Below are 17,322 nucleotides of genomic sequence, written 5' to 3' on the forward strand. Positions count from 1 at the left end.
CAATCAGAACCTTAAGCAAGAGAGCACCGGGATTAATGAGGCTGAACAAGTTAGCTCTATCATCTGGTGTTATTCTAGCTCTGAATCATCTGGGATATTTTTAACTTGTAAAAATGTACTGAAAGCTTAAGATATTTAGAGGACACTATGCTAGATGTGGTTTCTCACAGTTGGCAACTTTTACCACAAACTTGTTCAAACACCTTGATGTTTTAGACATTCTGTCATGTTAGAACCACACACTTCAATGTTTATTTTAGTGGGATTTTAAATGACAGACCAACACAAACTGAAATGTGGTTTTCAGAATCTTTTTACAAATAAAAATCTGAAAACCTACTTTACTCTTAACATTCCTAAACAAAATCCAGAGTCTGCATGCCCCTTAGAAAAAAATGCACAAAGATTTGTGGTAATTTTTCTATGCAGAATACATGGCTGTATGTTGATGGTTGGTGAGCTGGAAGGTGAGCTTCCCCCCCATCTCAAATCTTTTGCTGCCTCTAACAGGTTTTCTTCCAGAATTGTCCTGTAATTAGCTCAATTCATCTTTCCATCAACTCTAACAAGCTTACCTGTGCCTACTGAAGAAAAGCATCCTCACTTAATGATCCTGCCACCACTATGTTTTATTGTGGAGATGGTGTTTCAGTTTTCTGCCACACATGGCATTATACAGGCAGGCCCAAATGTTAAATTCTGGTCCCATCTGACCTGAGCACTTTCTTCTAGTAAACGATACCTCTTGTGACTTTCTTTCAGCAATGCCTTTCTTCTGCAACTTTCCCATAAAGGCCATTTTTATGGAAAGAATAACTTATAGTTGTCCTGTCAACATTTTTCTAGCTGAGCTGTGGAACTCTGCAGCTCCTCCCGTGTTACCATAGGCCTCTTGGCTGTTTCTCTGATCAATGCTCTCCTGCTGTGAGATGTTCAAAGCTCAGGATAGTGCTTTATAACCTAAACCTGCTTTAAGTTTCTCAAAACTTCTTCCCTGTCCGGTCTGATGTTTACCTTGGTCTACTTGGTGATGTTTGTTCACGTGACCTCCCAGATGGATTGAACTGTGATTAAAGTAGACTAAAACTCTATATATGTGACTTCTCAAGACGTAGGATTTTATGCATTTGTTATTTTTATTTTTGTCAATTACATAAAATCCCAAAAGGTTTTTGGTTGCAACATGACTAAATGTGAAACAGTTCAAGGACATAAATACTTATGCAAGGCGCTGTTCTCTAAAGAAAAATATTATGAAACAGTTACATAATCGCTGCATCTTGCTGCTCCAAGTCACTTCCTTTGCCACGTTCTATTTGCAGCATTTATAAAAAACCTTTTATGACCAGGAGTAATGGAAATTTAGGAAGATGTCTAATGCTGCTAAATACAGACAAAAGCTCCTTAATACACCATATACAGAGTGATGTATTTGCTGTGCATGGTCTAAGGTGAGAGTAATGCAGGTTAACAGCCATTATGAGTTATACATTGCAGTAGTGCCTATATAAGGAGAAGCTGTGCTCCTGTAGAGCCACTGCAGTGCTGACAGATTAATTGTATGTTATGTTTAAGTTTAAAGTGCTTCTTTTGTGGTCGCTTTTCTCCGAAATGAAACCACCTCCATCCTTTAGGATATTTTTACAGGCTTAAACAATAATACTGATTTTGTGATTTAAAACACCCCTGTCGTTCTGATAATCAGGAAAAAGTACAGTTAGCTTCTTTTACCTTCTTTTGTACAACTGTACCCCTTGTTTTAATTCATGTAGCCTTGTGCCTCAGTGCAGTTGTTTTTTCAGCTTTAACACATTTCAATGAATGTGATTTATGGTCATGTGGCATTTAGAGGAAACACATATGTGCATAAACACAGGTTTTTTAGACAACCAAACTTTAAGAGCCTACTATGTCTATTGTAACTAAAATTTGGAATATTTAACAACAAAGTCTGCATTAAAGCAATGCTCTATAATTATATGATTATAAAATGCATAAAGGAATATTTCATGAGGTGTGCACACAGTCTTTAGAAACTCAACATCCAGCCTCTGTGATTTTATTAAAAATACCATTAGAATTTATCCAATAAAATAGGTGCAACAATTTATTTAAGTAGATTTTAAAGGGTGTCATCATCATATTTTAGTGCTTTAAACCTAAAAATCTTGTAGAATTAAGCATAAATAAATCAGAATTGGACTTCCCATCCCTTTTTCAAATTGCACAAGTAATTTCAAAATGCAGTTTTCTGAGACAAAAAGAGCCTTTTGTGACATGTCCACAAAAACAAGAATACACAACCCTTTATGAATGATGATGTAGTATGTAAAAATGTCTCACATTAATCACAGAATTACATCTTCAATATTTTTAATGGATGTGTTGCTCTTTCTTGGCAATGCAGAAAAAAGATGGTGGGAGCACCTTTGCCACAGAGGTTATCTATGCAGGAAACATGGATGAGCTCTGAAGCAGTAAACACAGCTTGGGAGGATTTCTTCTCATCACACTAAATAGTCGTCTATTTAGTGGACGTAACCACAGAGATGTAAAAGACCCTTTTTCAGCAATCACAGACACTAGAAGGCAGTTAGTGCCACCAACAACCAGTTATTAAATTTAGGGGGTAATTACATTTTCTCATATGGCCAGACTGGTTTGGATAGCTTTTTTCCCTTAAAAGATGCAACCATCATTTGAAAAACTGTGTTTTGCTTCCACTCAGCTGATCTTTGTCTGATTTTAAATTTCTTTGACATGACAAAAAAAGCAAAAACAGAGGAAAACAGAGAAGATTTGGGACAAACACTTTTTCACAGCACTGTAGTTAAACAGCAAGTGCACCCAAGGATTGCATCCATTCTTCAGTTCTTCTACGCAATGAACATCTTTTCCAAGCCTTTGCCCTGAGGAAACCACTGCTTGTGTAAAAGTGACAGAATGCCAGAAACAAATCATTCCTCTGTTCATTAGTTTTGGATTTCATGCTCACTTCACGAGTTGTGTGTGAAATGAGCCGTGGATTCATAGGTGTGAAAACAATTCACAATGAAGCTTGTGTGGATGTGTTATCCCACACCCTTTCTTTGCACAACCGCCAGGAAGAGACAGGTAACAAACGGCCCGATTGTCTCTGTTAGACGTACACGGGCACGTGTCCTCACTATAAAGGATATGTAAGTCCCTGAGGTATTTCCTCTGTCTAAGCTGTGAGATGACAAGCTGTCAGAGTCTGGTGATTGCTGTTGTGATAATATGGCAATGTAGAGGGGTAAAGAAGATGTGCTGAACTCATTTTCGTCTGCTCTGCAGACCTGTGTGGTCCAACAAACACCTATGAAGCTCAGTAACAATGAGACTTTTGTCTCTCATGGACAAGTCATAGACAGATGGAATGAATATGGAAGAAGATAAAGCATCAAGGTGGGAAATAAACGAATAGGAAAATAAATAATGTTATATGCAACAACCAATAAAAAGAGCAAATTACAGCCTTAAATTATATAGTACTGACTGAGTCTTCACTTGTGGGGGCAATGCTAATTGATAGGATAAGGATAATATTTTAAAAGCTGTTTGGTTATCAGGCATGTTAAAACTCCTGCAACTTGAAACGAAGTTCTGATTCAACTATAGCAAAGAACTAGAGGTTTTTCATTCACTGGATCTGTTCACATCCCAGATAACCATTTAAAAGGTCAGAGTAGTTAAAATCATCCTGACTAGACACACAAATTCATTTTACTTTAGGCCATAAATGAATGTTCCTGAACCCTGAAATGCAACAAGGAGATCGTACTACATCGGATATAAACAGTATGGACACCCCTGCTTGAATTAAAAATTCCTAAAACATTGTTTCAGCTTTTATGTGACCTATGACAGAATTCAAGTTAGAGATCTTTTTCAAAAATCAGGAAACAACTAGGCACGGAGGACTGGAGGTACGACTAAGGTTGACACTCAGCCGTTGACTGATCTGCAGCCTCCTCCTTTTAAGCTTCAAGATGAGCCTGATTGCACACCAGGTGTGAGAAAGCGCAGCTGCACAGTCCACCCTCCATATGAACCTGCTTGGAGAAGAGAGCAGCAAAACAAGACTGCACAGCCTGAAACCTGACATACCCCCCCCCTCAATGACTGCCACCAGGCGGTCCAGCAGAAGAAGAATCTGCACGGGAGGCCCGGATGAGGGACTGGTCGATGATGAAGGACCAGGGAATCCACGAGCGGTCCTCGGGCCCGTACCCCTCCCAGTCGACCAAGTACTGCCATCCCGAACCCCACCGGCGAGAGTCAAGGATCCGCCGGACCGTGTAGATGGGATCCCCATCGACATCCCGGGTGGGTGGAGGGTCAGATTGCTTGACCTGACGGGCTTGAGTTGGGAGACATGGAATGTGGGGTGGATGCGGAGATGTTGGGGTAGTCAGAGGCGGACAGCAGTTGGACTGATGATGGACTCAATGACGTAAGGGCCGATTTATCTGGGAGAGAGCTTATTGGACATGGATTTTAAAGGAATATTGCGGGAAGAAAGCCATACTTCTGTCCAGGGTGTAAGAAGGGGCAGGGACAGTTCTACGATCCGCAATCCGGTGGTTATTCTCCACCGAGGGCTGGAGGGCAAAGGTGGTGAGTTGCCACAGGAGCTTACACCACTGGATGTAGTGTTGCACGGACTTCACAGAAATGTCTCTCTCGTCAGCAGGGAACAAAGGAGGCTGGTAACCCAGAGAGGCTTCAAACACACGGTTGCAGCAGATACGTGGGAGTTATGGGCATACTCCATGCAAAGCAGGTCCGTACTCCAATCTACTGGAGCTGAGGAAGTTACACATCTCAGGACAGCCTCAAGTTCTTGGTTCATCCTCTCTGATTGTCCGTTAGATTGAGGATGGAATCCTGAGGAAAGACCAACAGTAGCGTTAAGGCAGGAGCAGAATTGTTTCCATACCTGAGTGGTAAATTGAAGCCCACGGTCCAAGACAATGTCCTGGAGAATGCTATGGAGGTGGAAAACGTGCTTCACCAGAAGCTGGGAGGTCTGGAGAGCCGTAGGCAGTTTCCTGAGGGCGATGAGATGGCATGCTTTAGAAAACCTGTCAACAATTGTAAGGATGGTGGTCATACCTTTTGACTTGGGTAAGCCCGTCACAAAGTCTAGAGATATGTGGGACCAAGGCCTCTTAGGGATGGAGAGAGGCTGAAGGAGGCTGGCTGGAGGTTGGTTGCTGGAATCGTTTTTGGAACAAGTGGGACAAGAAAGGACATAACTTCGGATGTCCCAATGTAAAGATGGCCACCAGAACCTTCGGGTGATGAGGGTAATGGTGTGGCTTATTCCAGGATGACAGGTGAATGTTGCTGTGTGGAACCAGTGAATGACCTTGGAATGGACTGCTCAAGAGACGTAGGTGCAATTGGTAGGACCGGTACCTGGGTCAGGCTCGGACAGGAGGGCCCGGTCGACCAATTTTTCGATCTCCCTGACAAGGGCTCCAATGGTGCGGTGAGGAGACAGGATGGGTTCAGGGGCTCCTTGTCCTGGGGAGCAAATTGCTGAGACAAGGAGTCTGATTTGAGGTTTTTAGTCCCAGGACAACAGGTGATATTGAAGTGGAAGCGAGAAAAGAATAGGGACCATCTAGACTGTCGAGGGTTGAGGCGTTTGGCGGACTGTAGGTATGAAAGATTTTTATGGTCAGTGAATACTTGCACAAGAATCACTGCCCCCTCCAGTAGGTGACGCCACTCTTCAGAAGCTAGTTTTATGGCTAATAACTCTCGATCCCCCACATCATAGTTTCGTTTGATGGGTGTCAAACGATGGGAGGAAAAGGCACAAGGATGAAGATTATGATCAGAATCGGAGCGTTGAGAGAGGACAGCTCCAACGCCAGACTCTGAGGCGTCAACCTCTAGAATGAACTGTTTGTCAGGTTGCGGCTGGACCAAAATAGGGGTGGAAGAGAACCAGTTCTTAAGTTTGTGGAAGGCTGACTGAGCTTCAGGAGACCAGGAGTAGGTAGTCTTGGTAGAAGTGAGCGAGGTCAAAGGAGCAGCAACCTGACTGTAATTTTTAATGAACCTCCCATAAACATTTGCGAACCCCAGGAAGCGCCGTAGCTGCTTACGAGTCTCAGCAACGGACCAGTCCTGTACAGCCTTGATCCTTTCTGGTTCAGTTTGGACATGTCCGCCCTCAAAAATGTAACCCAGAACCGATGAGAGGTGAAAGCCACACTTTTCGGCTTTAACACAGTCAGTTTTCTAAGAGACGTTGAAGAACAAGGCGGACATGTGTCTTATGTTTTTGGAGGTTTTTTGAGAAGATTAGGATGTCGTCCATCCTGATATCAAGAGCCACAGGCACCCGTACAAATATTGCCAAGTCAGGTTACAAATCTTGGTGTAACCCTGGATTCAGGTTTCAAGTCCAAAAAACAGGCCAGCAGTGAGCAGAAAGTTTATGTCAGTTATGCGAGCTCGCCAAACTAAATCCAGTGTGGTCAAAACGTTGCCTTATGTTTCACCACTTGCCCTGCTGTTGGTTGTACTAAAAACTAGTTTGAAGCTCAGAGGAGATTAGGCTCCAAAATTATGGAACAAGTTGCCATCAATTATTAGACAGGTTTCTTCTCTTGCTGCTTTTGACACAGTGTAAGTTTGTTTATTTCTGTTTTTATTACAGCCATTTCAGTCTTTGCAATATGTTTTTTGTTCTATTTTATTATGATTTATGTCTTGTTTTAACCCAATTTAGAACTGTACAACACTGTAGTTAAACAATTTTTTTAAAATGTGCTTTATAAATAAAATGGATTTGGATTTGCCTTGCTGCTAGACTCCTATCTAAAAAGCATTAGTGCTGTAATAAAATCAGAAGGTGCTTTAACAGTGTTGTTGTTTAAAGATGTGCACACTTATTCAACCACCATATTTTAGTTCTTTAAGATTTCAGTTTGTTTATCGGTTAATTTGTACTGGTTGTCACATTAGAGTTGGAAAAACATCTGAAATTAGAAAAAAAAAAGATTTTTATTCCCAAGATACTATTATCTTTGGATAAGCTGCATAACTAACCTCTCAACATCTTATATCTTGAATGAAAAGAATTCAAACTTAATTCACCAAACAAATTTCCTATAAAGTCATGGTAAATACCTACATACACCATGATGCCATGAGGAAGATCTGACTGTCTCCACTGCAGCGCTTAAGGATGTGCAAGTCAAAAATGCAAACACTGCAAATACTTATTAAGCAGGATGAGATCCAATTACAAAGGATAAAGCGGGAAATCTCAAGAAACAATGATTACAAAGCAGTCATGTTTCTATATGAATTAGTGGAAATACCTTATATTTCTACACTCACACTCGCATAAATACTAATCACATGAAATTCGTACAGACACAATAAACATCACAGCTTCTTAACCTGTTAAGCCCTAAGGGATTTTAGAGCATTTTTCGCCTGAAATTACATACCTTAAATGAATCAAGTATAGCTCCACAACTACAAGGACTACATGCAAATGTTTGGTACCTGTGTAAAGGTAAGACATAAATGAATATATTTCCAGTGGAACCACTGTTACAACTGTTACTATGTCTGATTTATTCATGATTAAACACAGAAAATGTTCTATTTTTTGGCCCTCGCCTTAATTTTTTTCTAAATAAATATTGTAAAACACCATGAAAATCCTTTGGAAATCCTAGGAGGACCCCCAGGTTGTATTAATCAACATCTTGGCTATAACTGCAGCAAATTTGGACTGAATCAGTTGAAGCATTTATGTTCCAAAAAGGTTTTAGTGGGCAATGTGGCAGGCAGAGCTGGGATTTCGGCACAATTTAGCCAAATGTGCCAAAACTGTGCCGAAGGTTTTTTTTCACCTCTTAAAAGGGAATCTGGTCAAATAAAAGCACTGATTACCATTGTAGGAGTCATTTTGCATATGACATAGCCATTTGGTCATGACATTTACCCTGTGTATCATCAAAATATATCATTTTGCACAGCCTAATATCAATATAATGAATAAAAAACAAGTTGAATTGTATAGTTTTATCTCCAAATAATTGGATTTTATTGAAAACAAGAATTTTCAATGGAAAACAATGTCAACAAATGTGCCAAAAGCAGTTATGTATAAAAAACTGTGCAAACAAATGTTGAAAACCCTAACCCTAACACTGTAATGACACATCAGGCTTATTTTGTAACTACAATGGTGTGCAGAATAGACGTCTCACCTCAAAGAAGAAGATAAAGGCTCAAGCGAAGTGGTGGGAGGCTGGGTCCTTTGAGTTTCAGACGGTCCTGCTTGCTCCTGGCTGTAAAAATAAAGAAATAGGGTTGTTCTTTTTCTAATTACAAGATATTAAATTATTTATTTATTATTGTACTGCAAAAATAACTAAACAAAGTTAAAAAAAAAAGTCTGTAATGATGTAACAGTGAAGTGGTCTTGGTAAAGTATCAATGATGTAACAGCTTCATAACACTCCTTGAACCAATTCCACATTCAGGTAAATGTTTTCCCTTTGTTCTGCACACAGGGGTGGGGGTGTAGTGTTGTTGCAAAGTTTCTGATTACAAGATGATAAATTATTTCTTACTGTACTGCAAAAATAACTAAATAACATAAAAACCAGGTCTGTAACGCTGTAACAGTAAAGTGGTCTTGGTAAAGTATCAATGATGTAACAGCTTCATAACACTCCTTGAACCAATTCCACATTCAGGTAAATGTTTTCCCTTTGTTCTGCATGCGGGGATGGGGATGTAGATTTTGCAAAGTTTTGCGGTTACAGGATAATAAATTGTCTCAGAATTCATTATTTTGTAATAAATTATTATTAGTCCCAGGGCAACAGGTTGGAAAGGGGAGAATCTGCAGTTTTCCATGATACTAGCCGTGGGGGGTGTGGCAACAACATGTGTGTTTACTGTAGCGTTTTTCCGGTTTAGTCAGCAACTTCCGGTGGATCTTTACAGGGCATCTTGTGTTTTTATATTGCTGCAAAACCGAACGTATTTGTCAAAAACTAAGTTGACAACTTGTTTTAGAAACATTAAAGACTCATTTTGCAAGGGGTTTAGAAAAAGAAAATTCGGCGTTTGACCTACTTTTAGAAACAGCGAAAGATGAACGTCATTGTTTTCGGCCGGGCTTAACAGGCTAGAATGTAGGTGACTAGACATCTTAACCATAAGTAAAACTGTTATAATGGGTTGTTTTAAGACTCTGAGAGACACAACCACGAGGAAACCAGGGCAGCGTTTTAATAGTTTAAGCTGGGCTTAACAGTTTAAAGCCTTAAAATGCTGGTTTTGCTGCTTTTTTATAAGTCATTGACCTGACTTTATATTTCTGTATATAAACAGAATCTGTTTATCTTGTAAAGTGCTTTGAGATGACACAGTTGTAAATTGGAGATGGCTGCACAGTGGATGCACGGTGGCGCATTTGGTACTCCGGCTTCCTTCTGCAGTCCAAAAACATGACTGTTAGGTTAATTGGTCTCTCTAAATTGCCCTTAGGTGTGAATGAGTGTGTGCATGGTTGTTTGTCCTGTATGTCTCTGTGTTGTCCTGCAATGGATTGGCAACCTGTCTAGGGTGTACCCTGCCTCTCGCCCGTAGATTGCTGGAGATAGACACTAGCTCCCCCATGACCCACTATGGAATAAGCAGAATAGAAGATGAATGAATGAATGTTTAGATTGGTGATGTTACTCTTGCTATAGCATTTGACAGCTAATAAATCCACTTCGCTGCTCTGATTTCATAATTTTGGGATCAACTATTGAAATAAGGGATGCTGTCTTTGTTCAATCTCAGACTAAACGTAACTCCCAATAACTTTTCTTGGTCTATGTTCTTGACTTTTCACATGTCCGTGGCATGCAGAGCACCACTGTAGTCTATGCACAATGTTTTGTTGATTTCATGAGTCTGGAGTTTACCAAAGAAGGTGTTTGTCATCCATTGCAATGATGTAATGGTGAAAGAGACTATACTGGCTGTTGCAGCTCTTAGTTTGCCAAAATGAGAGCTATGCAGAGAGCAGCTGAAACACTAGGAATTACATTTTCAACACAACCCACAAGTTTTTTTTAAGACTGCAGCTGTATGTCCAGTCGGATGTATCATTATTACCAAGTGATAAAGCTATTTTAGGTAATGCATTGATGGATCATTACAATAGCTTTCTTAAGCTCATTAAACCTTTGTTTGAGCAACATATTAATGTTGCCCTACAGAATCATTGGCTGGAGCAAAAGTCAAGCACCCGGCCTTGAACTTTAACCTTAACATGGTGGAGGGGTTTAGGTGCTTGAATGATCCTAGTGGCTACATTGTCAGGGGCTTAAATGTCCCTGGTAGGGTCTCCCATGGCACACCCTGGGCCAGGCCTGCGGTCCAGACTCATCGGTGAGCGCCTGGTGTCTGGGTTACTCTTCGCGTGACCTGGCCCGGCCAAGCCCGAATGAGGGATGCAAGGCCATCCCCCAGTGGGCCCACCACGTGCAGGAGGGACTTGTGCAAATAGAATCGGGCAGCGGACAAAGATGGAGACCGCGTTGACCCGGGGGGGGGTGGGGCGGTAGCCAGAGCTTGTGCGAGAGGTTGAGAGATGTCAGCCAGGCTGGGCTCTGGAACCCAGCTCCTCGACAGTGGTTGGACCGGGTATGCCAGAGGAGAATCCGGCCTATAGTTGAACCTCAGCTTCAGAAGGATCAGTGTGGTTCTTTTACCGGCCGTGGAACACTGGCCCAGCTCTACACTCTCAAAACGGTGCTCGAGGCTTCATGGGAGTTTGCCCAACGAGTCCACAAGTGTTTTGTGGACCTGGAGAAGGTATTCGACTGGAGGGACTATGTCTCTCGGCTGGCCTGGGATTGCCTTGGGCTCCCCCCGAAAAGGAGCTGGAGGTGGTGTCCGGGGAGAGGGAAATCTCTGGCATCTCTACTAAGTCTGCTGCCTCTGCAACTTGGGTAAAGAGTAAGACGACAACGACAAAATTCAAGCATATGCAGCACCTTGCAACAGCATCAATGAAAGTTGAATTTAGTCAGCTGTTATTATGTTAACATAACATTTTATTATTTTACCTTTAATGTATTTTATAGGGATTCTTAATGCTTCATCTACACAAAGAAGTGAAAAGCTATAAACTTGAAGGAGAAGGTTCCTGGGTTTTAAATCATTTGAAAAAAAAAACTAATCTGAGAATCATGGCATGCATTCAGGTTCTGCTCCCTTTACTGTAATTTTTAGGAGTTTGTTTGAAGATGGATGGAGCCAAATACGGAGTAATCTATAACCTAATTAAACTGAGAGATGTTTTTGTTCACTTTAATCCCTAGTTTGTACTGTTACCAAATTGAATTTGTTGTATTTTCAAAGGATTTTATATATGAAAATATGGTGAATAAGCAGAATTTGTTTCTGATTAATTTGATATTAATCCGTTTTCTCCCCCAGATAAATGGACACCGAATTAAACAAACAAATATCAAATGGTTCATTTTGAATTATCCCATTTCACAGTATAACTCAGCCAAACTGAGTGATGACACTCAGTTTGGCTGACCAACACATAGAGTGCTGCACAGCGCCAAGCATGGTCACACTTGGTAGCCAAACCCACAAACACACTGAGACACACACATAGACACACAGACACAAACACAGACATAGACATAAATACGCAGACACACGTGCAGTCTCATACACTGATGCGGGCACATAAAGGACTATAAAAACAGACAGACCAGAGCACACAGACGGGCAAACACATAGGCACCCTCATCCATAAACCTAGACAGATATTCACACACAAAGACTACGATAGATACAGGCACAGACACACCAAGCCCTCAGGGTATACAGCATTATTTCTTTCTGCCACATGGCTGCTCCAACTGTTTGAGAAATAAAGGTGAAGCATCAAAAGAGTTAAGGCAGATTCAGCCGTCCAGTCGGGCTGTTTCGTTTTGACGGTTGGCTGCAAGCAATCACCTCAGGCCATGTCTTGATGACAACACCAGCAGGAAAACATTGATAGGGTCAACGTTTGTCAAGGAGAGAATGAAAGGCAGACAAGTTCAGACACAAAGCAGTCGGAGACAGAAATCTTGCTTAAATAAAGATTACAGGTGGCAGAGAGTGCATTATTTGTCTGTATGCAAGCAGGTTGGACTGTGGGACATAAAACCTTCTCTTTATGATTCATATCAACTATACAGTGGGTGTAACAGAGATGTTCATGTTATTTTTTCCTCCAGTGTCCAAGCTAAGTGTCTCATGAATGCCATAGCACAGTCATATGGTCGATGTGGAGGCAATGATAAAGCCTTAGATTTGCTAAACACTAACCTCAGATCATGGTACTCAGGAGGGACGTTTGAAAGATTGGAAATCTCATTTACTGCAGGAGCTGAATCAGAGGGGAGTGAGGCGACTGCTGACTGTAGGCAAGAGGAATGACAGTTAGTGGATCAGAATTCAATTCGGTTTTCCGCCCAGTTAATGTGAGGATTGTGTTTTTTGAGCCAAGGAAAACCTAAAACAACGGAATTTAAGGCAATGGGAAACATAAAAAAAGAAATCTCCTCCCTATGATTTCCAGAAAGGAATGAGTGATTCGAATGAGTGATTCGTGGTAAATTTTGTCCGTCTAATGAGGACACTAACTGGGGTGCAGGAAGTGGTTCAGTCTCGATTTGTGCTTCATTAACTAACCTCTGATCAATAAGGTTCTGATCACTACCAGAGTCAATAAGGGCAGATAGGTTCTGAAAAGGGCGGTGTGAAATTATTGTGGCAGGTAAGCAGAGTCTAGGGGTAAGTGGACGGTCCGTCAGTCTCCCCTTACTTACTGACGGACCTGGCCTTTTGGTCCCATGGGACGAATAGAGCAGTCAGCCAGGAGATGATCAGATGAGCCACAGTAGAAACATTGATTAGTCTGGTGGCGTCTCAATCGTTCCTCCGGGGAAAGCCGAGTCCGCCCAATCTGCATGGGTTCTATTTCTGTAATATGTGAAACTGAGGTGGGACAAGACATTTCAGTGATTTGGCTAGGAGGACGGATCCTAACGGTGCTCTGGTCTAGTCTGGATAAGTTGGGCTTATTTTGCTTTAAAACAATCAAAAATCTTTTAAAATAGTTCTGTTTGACCAACATCTGTGTGGTTATTATTATGACTCTACAACAAACAGGACCGAGTTGTTATGAAGCATTAGTAGCTCATGGCACGTCCCTGGTGAATAAATCAAACGTACCCTTCAACACTAGAAGATGAGGATTGTTCATAAGAACGGAGTTCCAGATCTCGTGTCCAAGTCGAGTACCAGGTCTTCAGAGCATGAGTGTAAGTCAAGCTGAAGTCTTTGGTTTTGCAACTTAAGTGCAACTCAAGTCAAAGTAGTCAGTTTGAGTTGTAATGATCCATCCAGCTCATTATGCAAGATCGGACTACTTTATGCTCTTAAGATCCAGATGAGATTTAAGCCAATTTTCTTGTTTTCATTAATATAGTAAACTGTGTTTTGAAGGATCTGTAATCAGTGTAGAATATTGCATTCAAGGTTTGAAAAACCATATCATTGTAGTTTTGATGCATTTGAAGCAGTGAAAATGCTCCCATGTTGGAGTTTCACATGCAAAACTAAAACTATGGTTTTAGATTATCAAATGCCCTCCATATTTTTCTTTAAAACTGTAAAACAGCTCTTTAGTTTTGCGCTGAGGATGAGCTATCAAGCAGATGCTAACTTTATTGTTGTCAGTGGCTAACAGCCAGCTGCCAATAGTTTTTGTACTGAGTACCCAATTTAAAAGTGATGAAGGGTTTTTCTTTGGCAAATCAAAATCTACTTCCTTTCTTCCTTCAAAATACAAAGCTTAAACACAAACACAACAGTGTGTTAAGGTTAAAAGACTCACCTTCATATCTGGGGCTTATGTTAGCTTACACTTTACCAGACAATATATACATGCAGACATTAGAAAGATCACCCGACATGAGACAGAGTTCTTTCAACAAGAAATATTGTGTCGTTTTAATATTATGAGATCACAAGCTTTTATCATCCCTTTAAGATACAAAACATTCAAAGAAAACACACATCTTCAATATGACCTTACAATCACAGACAAGAATCCTAACATCCAGAAAAGACCATAGTAAATGTTGCTGTTTGGCTTGTCTTAGAACACACAGAGCCCCCCTCCAGCAACCTTTCAAACTGGCACGCTATTTTTTCACTAATATACTTCAATTACAGTTATGTAAAAACGTGATAAAAGTAGAAAGAAAAGGAGACCATTTGTTTTCCTACAAAACAACTGAAAGATGTGGCATGCCTCTTGTATTAGGCCCCCTGAGTACAGCCTCTTTTAGCTGCAGCTATAGCTGCAAGTCTTTTGGAGTGTGTCTCCATCAACTTTGCACATGTAGAGACTGAAATGTCTGTCTATTCTGCTTTGCAAAATGGCTAAAGCTCAGTCAGCTTGGATGAAATGTCTGTGAACATCAGTTTACATGTCTTGTCACAGATTCTCAACTTGGATTTAGGTTTCGACAGTTGTGACTGACTGGGCCCTTTTATGGATATGCTGTGATCTAAACCACTCTATTGTAGCTCTGGCTGTATGTTAGTTGCTGGAACATGAAACTCTTCCCCAGTCTGAAGTCTTTTGATGCCAATGTTGTTTTCATTGCAGTAATACATTTTAGTTGCACATTGCGTTATGTGTGCAAAAAGTTTAGAGCACCTTCTTCCTCAGGTTTGCTTTGCTCCTTACACAGCTTGTGATAGCTAAACAGGACGCCCGTGGCTTTCTGTTAACACCGACTTTCTTCTTGCCACTCTTTCATAAAGGACATATTTCTGGAGTGCCTGATTAATAAAAATACATTGAAGGGTTAGCTTGTAATCTGAAAAATGTAATTCCCAACACTTTTCCAAGCCACTGTAACTCAATATGCAAAGGCCTTTGCACAAAGGTGGCATTGCATATCGTATCTGTAGCCTCCTAACATCAAACAACATTTGAATTGCTTCTTAACAAAGAAAATAGAGGTGCAATTCAGTACCTGCAAGCTCTATAAACCGTATGTGCATTCTATGCTTGTATGGTTTGCATGTTTGTGTTGCTGCAAGCAGCCCCATGCCCTGATGAAATCACAGTAATCCTCAGGAGCGATAAAGCCCTGCTGGTGGCAATCCGGGAGGCCCCCCAGGCACTCGCTGCCCGGCCAGGACCAAGCTGGGACCAGGATCTGTAAGCTGCTTTCTCTGTGTCAGCCACCGCCACGCCGCACAAAGACACAGCCAGCACTGGTGGTGCTGCAGCTTTGAGAGGACATGTATTTACACAAAGTATTTAAAAACAGATGCACCTGCAAATTACAGATCTGCTACTCATCAAAGCAAACTTTGAAATCTCTCTGCAAGGGTATCAGTGGGAGATATCTAACACACATTTCATAACTCTATGGAGCCACCTTAAAAACAAGATCCTCCTCTGTGCTCCACAACACGTCTAGTGAGGAATTTACTACAGTGCAACACTGACACCAACAGGTACAAATGAAGAACTACATGCAGTACCACTTAAGGTCGACCTCTGCTGATTTAACTGTCTAGAAGACAGTGTTTGCTTTACTATTATTAATCACGAATGCAATTTTACTGAATAAAAAATGCCACTCTTTGTTCATTTTAAAAAGAAAATTACATGTTTACGTATGTATCAAAAGAAGGCAAATCTCAACAGAAGTGGTTTGAAGGTCCCTATTGCATTAATTCAATCATTTAACAGCGCCTGCAAGGCTAAATATGGTGTATAATGTAAAGCGTGATGTGATAATGTAAACTTTAAGCTGCTAGTAAGTAAATGAAATGGTCAGAATCACTGAGTGGAGCTACATGGGGAATTGCACAACTGAAGAACCACAAGGAGCACTTTTACAGCATGTTTACCATTTATGGCAAAAATGACACAGTGAACTCAACATGAACAAAGACAGATAATGCCCCTGCAGTCTAAAGCTAACTCAAGGGGACACAAATCAGGAGTGCTCCCAGCTTGTTTTCCTAGCTTTCAGCCTCTTCATGCATATCTTTGTAAGGGGATGAAAGACCTTCAAGATCAAGCACATCAGAATAATAACCTAAGGGTCCTGTGGGGGATAGGCAGATAGAGATACGAAAAGAGCAGATTAGATAAAGCAGTTAAGATTTGGGACACAATAGTGGGGCGAGAGAGAAGGGAGATAAAAGGCTAAACAAGAAACACTGCAGGACCACAGCTTTGACAAGGAAAAAGACCTACAGGGGAATTTGGAGCACATCAGATAATCCAATGACGATGAGGTTAGAGACACAACACATGATGCATTAAAACTAAAGACAAAAGGCACTCATTTCAAGTATTAATGATATAAGGACACATTTTTCTGTTTTCGAAAAATACATTTACAACCTCTTTCAATTCCAGGCTTATACATTTACCAGGTTCTAATATCATTTAATTCTAGCCTAAACGGCACAATTTGAAAATGGCTTCCAGTGTGTAACCTTTTGAAAATATCCATTGTCATGTAGACAGGAAAAAAAGACCAAGAGGAGAGAGTGATCCAGGTTTCCTTTCCCTAACCTTACTTCCCTACATATTACATATAAAGTGTCACAATACTGCACTAATTATTTCATACGATACACTAGCAACAAGAAATGTATAAAAGTTCAAAGCTTTTATATATTCTACCTTTAATGTTAGAATGAGGCTAAAGTCAGTTTCTGTTGTCAGTGAGGTTTGTTGCATTGGTACACTAAATAGCACAGGTTGTTCTTTACTACTTGTCTCTCTGTTCTGAGATCTTAAATAGCTGTGAGGCAGTAAATTGTTGTGTTTTGCCACTCTTTCCCTTAGTATAAGACATATTGGATCAAAACAGCTTATTGCAAAGACCTGTCTCCACCACCAAACATCCACTAGATTTGCTGTCATTCCCATCTAACACAGAGTAGTCTGCTCTGGCAGTGAAAACACCTCTATTTCCTTCCATAGAGACAGGGGCTTAATAATAACAGATTGCGGGAGGGGAAATATGAGGTATGTGCCAACATTTCAAATCCCAGGCAAAAAACAAAAACTTATTGCTGTGAAGCTTTAACCAAATGACCAAATTAGGAAATGTTTAGGCCAGTTCTAGTATTCTTTAACTCTGATAGATTTGATGTGTTATCATATGGATGATATGTGATTGTGTGGTTATTATTCCACGT

General features: G+C 40.7%; 1 long non-coding RNA gene across 1 annotated transcript in view; it reads right to left on the reverse strand.

The window, feature by feature from the left end:
• Positions 1–17,322, reverse strand: part of LOC124861843 — a 137,307-nt gene that overhangs the window by 19,241 nt on the left and 100,744 nt on the right. The window contains exon 4 of the long non-coding RNA XR_007036767.1: positions 8,268–8,348. This is a non-coding gene — a long non-coding RNA (uncharacterized LOC124861843). The remainder of the gene's footprint in view (positions 1–8,267; positions 8,349–17,322) is intronic.

Source organism: Girardinichthys multiradiatus, chromosome 24, assembly GCF_021462225.1.
Source record: "Girardinichthys multiradiatus isolate DD_20200921_A chromosome 24, DD_fGirMul_XY1, whole genome shotgun sequence".
Lineage (NCBI taxonomy): Eukaryota > Metazoa > Chordata > Actinopteri > Cyprinodontiformes > Goodeidae > Girardinichthys > Girardinichthys multiradiatus.